This window comes from Mya arenaria, chromosome 1 (genome assembly GCF_026914265.1).
Source record: "Mya arenaria isolate MELC-2E11 chromosome 1, ASM2691426v1".
NCBI classification, from domain to species: Eukaryota; Metazoa; Mollusca; class Bivalvia; order Myida; family Myidae; genus Mya; species Mya arenaria.
Window position 1 is genome coordinate 20,043,675 of NC_069122.1, and position 11,875 is coordinate 20,055,549.

The 11,875-nt window shown below is 34.7% G+C and overlaps 2 long non-coding RNA genes across 6 annotated transcripts; both read right to left on the reverse strand.

The window, feature by feature from the left end:
• Positions 1–558: 558 nt before the first annotated feature.
• On the reverse strand, positions 559–9,124 carry LOC128229203 (uncharacterized). Of its 2 annotated transcripts, none has more exons than XR_008260053.1 (3): positions 8,746–9,124; positions 8,512–8,620; positions 559–8,365 (listed from the first exon to the last, which is right to left on the reverse strand). It is a non-coding gene; the product is annotated as an uncharacterized LOC128229203 (long non-coding RNA). The 2 variants fall into 2 exon arrangements; XR_008260052.1 differs by having other exon boundaries at positions 559–7,243; positions 8,251–8,365; positions 8,512–9,124.
• A 46-nt stretch (positions 9,125–9,170) lies between these two features.
• LOC128229190 (uncharacterized) lies at positions 9,171–11,542 on the reverse strand. 4 transcript variants are annotated; one of them, XR_008260051.1, is made up of 6 exons: positions 11,218–11,542; positions 11,002–11,121; positions 10,260–10,871; positions 9,770–10,130; positions 9,535–9,652; positions 9,171–9,250 (listed from the first exon to the last, which is right to left on the reverse strand). It is a non-coding gene; the product is annotated as an uncharacterized LOC128229190 (long non-coding RNA). The 4 variants fall into 4 exon arrangements; XR_008260049.1 differs by having other exon boundaries at positions 9,770–10,871; positions 11,218–11,309; positions 11,427–11,459; XR_008260045.1 differs by having other exon boundaries at positions 9,770–10,871.
• Between the last annotated feature and the right edge of the window lie 333 nt (positions 11,543–11,875).

Here is an 11,875-nt window from a genome sequence, read left to right on the forward strand (position 1 = left end):
TCAGAAGGTGTACTGTATAAAGAGTTTGACATAAAACTTGGTAGGTTTGTTGTTCAGCATTGTTCAGCAAGTGCAAGGGGCTTTGCTCACCATTTTCATGATGTTTGACAATAGTTATTGTCATTAAAATGTTGATAACTAGACTCTACACTTAACTCCACAAGTACAATTGTAAATAATTTGAACTAGGTAATGAAACTTTGAACTTACCCCTTTAAGTTCAATAGTTATAAATAATTTGAACTAGGCTCATAAAACTTAGCTTTATATACCATTGTTAATAATTTGACCTGGGCCAATTGAACTGTACAATTGTTAAAAAAAATGACTACCACCAATGAAACTTCAGTTACTTTGGAGAACTTTCATATTATGTTAAAGAATAGAGCGCTGGATGTTTTTAAGCAATCATGATATGAAGGGATAAGCAATAGTAGTACTCTATGCACATATGAACTGGTTGAGGTACATATTGAAATTGAACTTTAATTAGACCTTTTACCAAAGAAACTAAGAATGTCTTTGTCTATGCTAAGATTATCATCTCATAAACTTCATATAGAAACTTTCCAATATGGCCGAAATAGAATAGATAGAGCTCAACGCTATTGTACTGTGTGTAACTGAATTAGAAGTCGAATAGCATTTTATCATATCTACCACAGAGTTTTTTTAATTAAATCATATTATATTAGAAACCCAAGTGCGTACAAGTTTTTTTAACTTATGTTATCAAAAAACATATATGCATACTAATTAGCTTAGGTAAATTTATAAATCAAGCATTTTTGTTAAGAAATTCTTATATAAATAACATCTTTAGATCTTCCAAGTAATATGACACTTGTAAAAAGCCGCCCATACTATTTCATTTCTCTATTTATTATATATCTCACAGTTCGATTTTGATATGTATCTCTTTCTTCTCTTTTCTTTTTTGATACTTTCTAAAGTTTCTTGTATGTTCTTTAACTTAACTTACCACTACTTATACTTTTTTCTTTGTGTTTATGCCATGCATTGTTGTGACCATACCTACTATTTATATATATAATCATATTCATTTTACTTTGTCAAGGAACTGTTATATATAACCTGTTTATGACAATAAACATTTCTGTCTGTCTGTCTGCCTTTCTGCTAATGAAACAAATAACTCAGTATGTACAATTGTTAATAATTTGACCAAGGCCGATGAAACTTTGAACTTAAATCCATATGTTAATTATTTGACCTAGGCTTATGAAACTTAACTTTATATTGTTGTTAATAATTTGATGAAGGCCGATGAATCTTTGAATTTAACACCATACCTTGATTAATTGACCAAGGCTAATTAAACTTAACTCAGTATGTACAATTGTTAATAATTTTACTGATCAATGCTGATGAATCTTTGAACTTAAATCCACATGCAAAATATTTTACCTAGACTTATGAAACTTAACTCTATATGTACAACATCATCTAACTTAGCATACACTGCAAACCAAATTGCAAATGTTAACCAAAGCATGTTACTGAGCACAGGTCTTTCTGCTCTGTAAGTATCCTGTTTTTGTTTCTATTATTAAATTATTTTCCTTTTTTACAAAGCTTACTTCATAGGCTAAGATTATAATAATTTTAAAACAAATAAAACAAACTTTTGTGTGGCAGTCTTGTAGGATTTGTTGAACAGTTGTTGCTTTTATGTTTTTTATGTGAAAGATAATATAGAAAGTATTCGTGAAGGAGAATGATAGTTTTTATGTTTAAGTGAAATTTAAGGATAAACATGTGAAATATTAATTTATATATTTTTTTTTACTTAAAATGTCCACTTTCGAAAAGGCCAACTGCCACATACTGACTTTTTACATGACCTTGAAAAAAAAGACAAGATGTTAAGGTCCAAGAATTGAGATGCAAGACTCTGTATTTGAAGTTGATATATGAGAAAATATGAATATGCTAGATGAGCCATTTTACAATAACACCATTTTGTATGCTGAAAATAAAAGCATGACATTTTTATAGATGAAAACAAACGTTCAGATGATACAAAAAGAAACTTGATTATAATGAAGACCCGGTAAAATGACTTAAATGTCTCTTTAAATGATTTATTTCTGAACCATTGTTCTAGAGAAATCATAGTTTAATATACATCTTTATACCTTTCTGGCGCCTGTTCTACTTTCTCCTCCACTACCTTCTCAACCTTCGTCTGCCCTATTTCTAGTCTTCAGTTGCCCTGTTCAGTGTGTAACAAAGAAATTAAATATAAAAAAGAAACAAGATAAACATTAATCTAAATAAATTTAACTATAATAAAAAAAATCGGATTCAGTGTACCGTAACTTAAATTAATTATGTCGTATTGATACAAACCTAGGCAAAATTTTCAGTGTATCATACTTTTAAATTCTATCGAGTTGAAATTTTGGCCAAGGGTTGCATCATTTAAATACAAGCAAATCTAAAATATTTCACTGTGTAGAAGCGGAAAATAGTATAGTCTTTTATAGGCTAAGAAATATATTCATATATTTTCTGTCTAGAAAGTTATTTAGAAATTAACGTCACTGAATTGTTTGTTTACATTGGTTGTGATCCGTGTTGACCAATGTGAGAACCCCTTTAGGTCACGTGATTCCTCAACCTGTAAATACAGCCCCTGTCTTGAATCTAGTTAATCAAAGTGGTGTTCAAATCCACATTGACAGTTGCATGGGTACACATTGACTCAGCGTTCTCAATAAGTTTCGGTTTAACCGTCTCAATTAGTAAACTAACCGAACGGCTACTAATTATTCAACTATTATAAATATATATAAATTAATTTATTTTTTCAGATTTGAACCGACCCAAATGTCATTTGAACTGTCCATTTTGGCCGGCAGCCGGTTCTTATTGAGAACACTGCATGGTCCTTCTCTGATACAGTGATGCATTATCAAAGACATTGATCAGCAGATTCTTGTTAGTTCTGATGAAGCAACTGCATGTAACTGCTTGCAGTTGCAGTCTCTCAAAGAGTTGTGTTACAGCCTGTCTGTTTCTAGGGATTTCTGGTATTTTTCAACATTTTCTCTCACATTTCTTACCAAATGCTATAATTTCTACCAAACCAGTAAAACAATAACACAGTGATAAAAACAATTTGTTTCCTAATATTTTAGACAAACTGGCAGCATAGAAATTTCCTGGAAATGATTATTCGTTCAACCATATTGTTAACATACTTGTTTAGGCTTGTCTGTTTTCAGGCCTTTCTCGTACTTTTGCCCATGAGGCTCAAGATCATCTTTTTAATAGGTACTCGCTCATGTTTTTTTTTGAAATGCACTTTTTGCAAATATTGCCTTTGATTAGACACTTCATTAGCGTTAAGAATGCTAATAATCTTAATAATACTTTAGCAAGTAGTAATCTGTTTTTATCTTCTTTGACTTCTTTGACCGTTTTGAAACCATGATCTTAATTAAGTGTATCTGTGCATTCCCTTTAACAAACTTCCAGCAATACCCTGACAATCCAAGAAAAGAATGAAGACTTTCCACATCAATGGGTTGGCCACTCTTTGACCGCCGATTTCATAGCACGGTTCGTCGAAATACTATTTTTGGGTGGTTTTAATTTCAAACTATTTGGATCAAGATGTTGGAAATGAGAATTAAGACGTTTGATATGTTTTTCAAATGTGGATGTGAAAATCAATCATCAAGGAAAATCGAACATTCACGAACATGCATATCTACCATGCATTGCTTTTGCTAAAATATAACAGGAGCACTCGTTAAACCAATGCCCATCCAGTTCCATTCGTAAAGCCAAAGCGGACCTACACTAGATGCAGTCTTCCCAATATCAGCATCAAATGTAGTAAAATATATTTCCACTTTCATTAAAAGTACCAACTGTCTAAAGCAGTATTCACGTCGCTCGGAATATCAAACTTGTCAACATCAAATGAATCATTCTTGACACAGTCTCAAATCATTAGTACAAACAACCACTGGGCAATTCTTGTTAAAATCCTTAATTAGAACAATCAAAATAGGACCATTCAATTTAAAATCAGCTTAAAGCGGAATTTCAATTAGAGACTTAAATTACCTAAGTGCACTAACTCAATATCTGCTTCTATTCCTATATGCAGTTATTGAGTTATTGCACAAAGGTGACGTAATGTATCCAAGATACTTCATGTTTGAACTATTAACAATGTGAAGTAATAAAACCAGGATTATCCAACTTCAAAACTGGCAAATTTTTTATAAGGGATTCATAGCGGATAAGACAAAGTTGTATCCACTGACCCTTGACCGAACAAAAATATTAAATGAAGTTTCCTCAAAACCTCAAAAAATCAGATGCACGCAAAATACGAGTCAGGCTTTTGCCTACAATCTTCAAAATGTCACTATCAACAGCACCGACCTCAGTAAAGCCTATTACAAAGGTGGTTTTATCTTTTGACTGACCCTTATAGGATGTGTTCCCTCTCTATCTCTACTGGATCTCTGCCAACTATCCACAATGTGCGCCACAACGGGTCCTCCAGTTCTTAAAAGTGTTGTTATAACACTCACATCCTTTTAACAGCAGAACTTGAATAAAGGTTGAAAACCAATTTTCATTCTTTCTTGAGAGGTTTCAATTAATTTACTCTATTACATAATCAATGAATGTGCATTACGATGGGAATGATTTACAGATGGTGTTTGGTCATTTAACAATCTTTTCTCTGAATATTGCATATTAGTGTATTGCAGGGATTCTAGGCATTTGCCACGATCAAAACGTTTTTTACGAACACTGGAAATAGGCAAAGACAATTTTCTACAATTAAATATCTGGTAGTAAAAGGGTCCAAAGATGAAATAGCTTTTTATCTCCGTAGTGTTTGCATCAACTATTAATTTAGTTTATAGTGTTTACTGCATTATTGTTGTTTTTTATATAACAAATGCAATTTGGTCAACAGTGATGACTTAGAGTAGGCAGGAGGAGACTCATCTTCACCACAGTCTTTATATCCGTAATCCATGTAGATGCACATTCGGGAAATGTTGCAGCAAAACCAGTCCATTTGAAGGCAAACACCAATGGCTGTAATGAATTGAAAATGACATTATCGAATGTTATAAAGTAGAAAAAAACGCATTATCGTTTGGTAATTTGCTATAAACTGTGACGGTCAAGCGATTATTTGGTAGCATGGCGTATTCCATTTGACCCTAGACACATAGATATTAGTACAAAGTCTGGCATTACAGTTCATATTTGTAATTTATTCGCATATTACTCATTAAATATTACTTTCAGCAATTTATATTATGCTAATATCAATATCATTTCATCAGTTATTTCAGTCTTAGAAATAAAAATTAAATCTCAAAGTCAAGCCAAAATCCCAATGTAATCCCATTACATTACTATGCATACAGCATAGGAGTTCCGCTTACTCTGTAAACCTAAATACTAAATATGCACCTTGGCTCAATAAAATCTCTTGCCAGAACTCCTGATGTAAGAACACATAATGTTATAAACAGGAAATCAAGTTCCGCTCAAATTAGCGTAACTTGGCGGAAGATAGCGTGAAACTGCAAGATTTTGGAATAAAAGAACTTGAGGCTGCGAAAAATTGAGGAATTATAAGTAGCGGAATTCCGCAAGTCATGGCAGAGCTATCTGGCAGAATTGACCAAATTAAGTTAATTAACAATACACTAATACATCAATTTCCTGTTTAAAGGCATATTTTAACAAGATGGAAATATATAAAAATTCATCAATTAATAAGTTGACAGCTACAATAATATCATATATACATGTATGGTCGGAGGTAAAGAAACAAATCGTCAACACACGAAGTGATGACGCAACAGCAAATATCACAAGTTAAAGATGGCGGACACTATGAAACAATATGAAACTGTATCGGAATTTACAACTATAGTGGAACATTACTTAAAGACAGTTAACAATGGATTGGTATAACAACATCCCGGAGGTCAGTTAAATGTATAGTAATAGCGGTTTGTACATAAATCCTAAATAATCATAAAAAACGTAAAATGCTGTTACCGTAAACATTTTGGACATTCTGATTCAGAAAAAGCCTTTTCTCACATTACCCCCCGCCTAATAAATTGTTGTGTCATCACATCAGACAAATATAACAAATACCTGAACAAATACAACTATTTAACATAAAGTATGATGGACAACAGCACAAATATACTGTTTAATCTAAACAACTTGGTTTTAAAAAACTGTAGTGTTTGTTGTACCTCTGGTGGTTGGGGTTGTTGGACTTGAAGTAACTGTTTTCCGATTAAAGTTATTTTGGCGGTTGCTGTAGTTTTCCTTGTTTTCAAACAAGTTTTTCAAAGTTTTTAGTTCTTCTAGAACAGCTTCTAGCGCTAAACCCATGGTCTTTACGTCATTTTTTTAGCATGTCCATATCCTCTTTCACCACTGCACAGGTTTGGCAGGCATTATTAGATGGAATCTCGGGAGGGACATCGGATATGGCTGTAGATAAGTCGCTTGAAGAAGACGAACTCGATGACGAAGATGATGAAGAAGATGTAGAGGGGGAATACGGGGGCGAGGGCATCTTCTTTGATGGAACCAGATTGCACAATCTGGTGTCTGTGAGTGGTGATGAAAGGGGTGTTTGAAGCACACTGGCTGAAAATAGGCCATCACGGACAAAGAAATTGATGGAGATGGGATGCCCACATCTCCCAGCATATTTGGGATGACACTTTCCAAAGGCTCATCAATATCGCTGCCCGCTAAGTTTGCGGCACTGGACAAAATGTCCACGGATTGATTTATCTGAGAAGATGGCCTCTTCCTAGAACTAAATATGTGTTCACTTTCTTCCTTAGATAGTCTGACTACTTCACATTCACTTGTTAAATAGTGCTTTCAATTTTGGAGCAATGAATGTTTTACATTAACTGAATCTCCAGCACTAATCATTGTGTTCACTGTTAACTGGTGTGCCGGGTACACCTTAGGATCTACTTGCTTTTCCAATTTAGTCTTGCACGTTGTTACAAACTTACAAATTGAGCAGTAGAAAGGCACTTGGTCCATTGTAACGTATTTTCTGTAAAAGTGTAGCATAACCTTCCCGCGTTCTCCTTGGTGAGGTATTGTATCGCATTTACCACACCTTTAAACACGGCACCATGTGTGTGTTGTAGCAATAGGGCGTGTGTTGCCATTGACCGACATTCTGCAAATATAAACAAACCTATATTATAGTCCATGAGTCCCTAAACAACATTAATTTGTTATTATTATATATTATACCTTTTGACTGTTCAAACACTTTGTTGTAACCAGAAATGGACCGCAGTATGGCATTTGTAGTTTTAGACAATCAATGTCTGTGCGGGGATTATCAAGTACCAGACTATGCTTCCTTTTTTGTATTTTGTGAATGATTGTTATGTATCGTCGTTATCTTTCTGTCGTTTTGCCTTGATGTGTAAGTTTTGACGACATACATTATGTGCCCTCTGCATTTTTGATTTCAATTTTTCAACATATTCTTCATATGATGATACTTGCTCTTTTGTGCATGTTCCACTGCCAAATACAATTCGGCGGGTAATCTGACCTCACGCCCAAGCAATAATGGATTTGGAGTGATTTTGGTGCTATCATTTGGTGTTGTCCTGTATGCAGCTGCTAAACAGCCTAAATTCAGATCCCAATCTGATTGCTCTTTTGATAAATACGCTCCAATCATTCGAGTTAAAGTTTTCATAAATCTCTCTGACCATTACATTTTGGAGATCTCGTGGTGGTTCTTATTTTCTTGATCTCTTATAACTGACAAAGTTCTAGCAATATTTTACTCACGATTGATTAACGGTAATCAATGTTTAAGATGGTCGATAGGCAGGTGGAGGTGCATTACAATGGAAATTATTTACAAATGGTCTTTGGTCATTTAGCAATTTCTTCTCTGAATTTGCATATTAGTGTTTTGAAGGGATTCTAGGTATTTGCCACAATTGAAACGTTTTTGACAAACACTGGAACTAGCCAAAGACAGTTCCCTACAATTGCATATCTGGTAGTAAAATGGTCTAAAGTTAAAAGAGCTTTTCATCTATCATTTATGTTCCTCATGTACAGTTTTTGCTTAAACTATTACATTAGTTCACAAGGTGTTCTGCATTATTATTATTTTCGTTAATAACAAATTCCATTTGGTCGACATAGATGCCGTACAGCAGGCGGTAGGAGCCTCATCTTCACCGTTATGACAGTCTTTATTTCCGTCATCCATGTAGATGCACACATGGGAAATGTTGCAACAGGTCCCTTTGAAGGCATACACCATTGGCTGTAATGAAATGAAAATGGCTTTATCGAATGATAATACTAGAAATAATCGCAATACCGCTTGGTTGTTTGCAATGCTATTTACGATTAATGGTATTAATTATTTGAGATGGTTGACCAAGATGAACTACTGTAGGTAAAACGAACCTCATCTGCATCGTTACAATAGTCATTATCTCCATCATCCCTGAAAATGCACACCTCGGAAACGTTGCAGAAAAACCTGCCCCTTTGAAGGCATTCATCCATGGCTGAACTGAGATGAAAATGGCATTATCGAATGTTAATAGTAGGAAGAACCGCATTATCATTTGGTTATTTGCAATGTATTATACGATTTATAGCATTAGTTGTTTGAGATGATCGACCTAGATGACTTACTTAAGGCAGATGGAGTCTCATCTTCACCGTTACCACAGTCATTATCTCCGTCATCCCTGTAAATGCAAACTTCGGAAACGTTGTGGAAGAAACAGTCTTTATGAAGGCACATGTCAATGTCTGAAATGAAATGAAAATGCCTTTATCGAATGATCAAAATAGTAAATAACGCATAATTTGGATAACTTAGTGCAGGCAGGAGGAGTCTCATCTTCACCTTGACCACAGTCATTATCTCTGTCATCCCTCTAGATGTACACATGGGAAACCTTGCAAAGAACCGGTCTTTTCGGAGGCATACATTAATGGCTGTAATGAAATGAAAATGAAAAGGTCTTTATCGAATGGTTAAAGTAGTAATTAACACATGATAATAACCAAATAAATGGTATTAATTGTTTAAGATGGTCGACATGGATGACTTACTGCAGACAGGAGGAGTCTCATCTTCACCTTGACCACAGTCATTATCTCTGTCATCCTTCTAGATGTACACATGGGAAACCTCTTGCAAAGAACCATTGTTTTTGGAGGCATACATTAATGGCTTAATGAAATGAAAATGAAAAGGTCTTTATCGAATGATTAAAATAGTAATTAACACATGATAATAACAAATAAATGCAAATAACCTTGCAAAGAACCAGTCTTTTTGGAGGCATACATCAATGGCTGTAATGAAATGAAAATGAAAAGGTCTTTATCGAATGATTAAAGTAGTAATTAACACATGATAATAACCAAATAAATGGTATTAATTGTTTAAGATGGTCGACATGGATGACTTACTGCAGGCAGGAGGAGACTCATCTTCACCTTGACCACAGTCATTATCCTGTCATCCCTCTAGATGTACACATGGGAAACCTTGCAAAGAACCGGTCTTTTTGGAGGCATACATCAATGGCTGTAATGAAATGAAAATGAAAAGGTCTTTATCAAATGATTAAAATAGTAATTAACACATGATCATAACCAAATAAATGGTATTAATTGTTTAAGATGGTCGACATGGATGACTTACTGCAGACAGGAGGAGTCTCATCTTCACCTTGACAACAGTCATTATCTCTGTCATCCCTCTAGATGTACACATGGGAAACCTTGCAAAGAACCAGTGTTTTTTGGAGGCATACATCAATGGCTGTAATGAAATGAAAATGAAAAGGTCTTTATCGAATGATTGAAATAGTAATTAACACATGATAATAACCAATAAATGGTATTAATTGTTTAAGATGGTCGACATGAATGACTAACTGCAGGCAGGTGGAGTCTCATCTTCCCCTTGACCACATTCATTATCTCCATCATCCCTGAAGATGCACACCTGGAAAGCGCTGCAGAACAACCTGTCCTTCTTAAACCATTCATCCATGGCTGAACTGAGATGAAAATGGCATTATCGAATGTTAAATATAGGAATAAACGAATGTTAGTTTGGTAATTTGCAACGCAATGTTCGATTGATTGATGTGATTCATTGTTTAAGATGGTCGACATGGATGACTTACTGCAGGCAGGAGGAGTCTCATCTTCACCTTTACCAGAGTCATTTTCTCTGTCATCCCTCTAGATGCACACATGGGAAACGTTACAGAAGAACCAGTCTTTTTGAAGACATACAGCAATGGCTTGATGAAATTAAAATGTCTTTAACAAATGATTAATATATTAATCAACGCATGATCATTTGGTTAATTGCAATGCTTTATAATATACAATAAATGGTATAAATTGATTAAGATGGTCGACATAATTGATTTACTGCAGTCAGGAGGAGTCTCATCTTCACATTGACCACAGTCATTATCTCTGTCATCCCTCTAGATGTACACCTGGTTTCGGAAAAACCTGCCCTTTTGAAGGCATTCATCCCTGACTGAAATAAGATGATAATGGTATAAACGAATGTTAAAAGAAGGAATACACGCATTACCGCTTGGTTGTTTGCAATGCTATTTACGATTAATGGTATTAATTGTTTGAGATGGTCGACCTAGATGACTTACAGCAGGCAGGAGGAACCTCATCTGCACGATAGTAATAAACTCCGTCATCCCTGAAGATGCACACCTCGGAAACATTGCAAAAAAACTTGCCCTTTTGAAGGCAATTATCCATGGCTGAAATGAGATGAAAATGGCATTATCGAATGTTAATAGTAGGAAGAACCGCATTATCATTTGGTTATTTGCAATGTATTATACGATTTATAGCATTAGTTGTTTGAGATGGTCGACCAAGATGACTTACTGCAGGCAGGAGAAGCCTCATCTTCACCGTTACCACAGTCATTATCTCCGTCATCCCTGTAAATGCAAACTTCGGAAACGTTGTGGAAGAAACAGTCTTTTTGAAGGCACATGTCAATGTCTGAAATGAAATGAAAATGCCTTTATCGAATGATTAAAATAGTAAATAACGCATATTTGGATAACTTACTGCAGGCAGGAGGAGTCTCATTTTCACCTTGACCACAGTCATTATCTCTGTCATCCCTCTAGATGTACACATGGGAAACCTTGCAAAGAACCGGTCTTTTCGGAGGCATACATCAATGGCTGTAATGAAATGAAAATGAAAAGGTCTTTATCGAATGATTAAAGTTGTAATTAACACATGATAATAACCAAATAAATGGTATTAATTGTTTAAGATGGTCGACATGGATGACTTACTGCAGACAGGAGGAGTCTCATCTTCACCTTGACCACAGTCATTATCTCTGTCATCCTTCTAGATGTACACATGGGAAACCTTGCAAAGAACCAGTGTTTTTTTGGAGGCATACATTAATGGCTTAATGAAATGAAAATGAAAAGGTCTTTATCGAATGATTAAAATAGTAATTAACACATGATAATAACAAATAAATGCAAATAACCTTGCAAAGAACCAGTCTTTTTGGAGGCATACATCAATGGCTGTAATGAAATGAAAATGAAAAGGTCTTTATCGAATGATTAAAGTTGTAATTAACACATGATAATAACCAAATAAATGGTATTAATTGTTTAAGATGGTCGACATGGATGACTTACTGCAGACAGGAGGAGTCTCATCTTCACCTTGACCACAGTCATTATCTCTGTCATCCTTCTAGATGTACACATGGGAAACCTTGCAA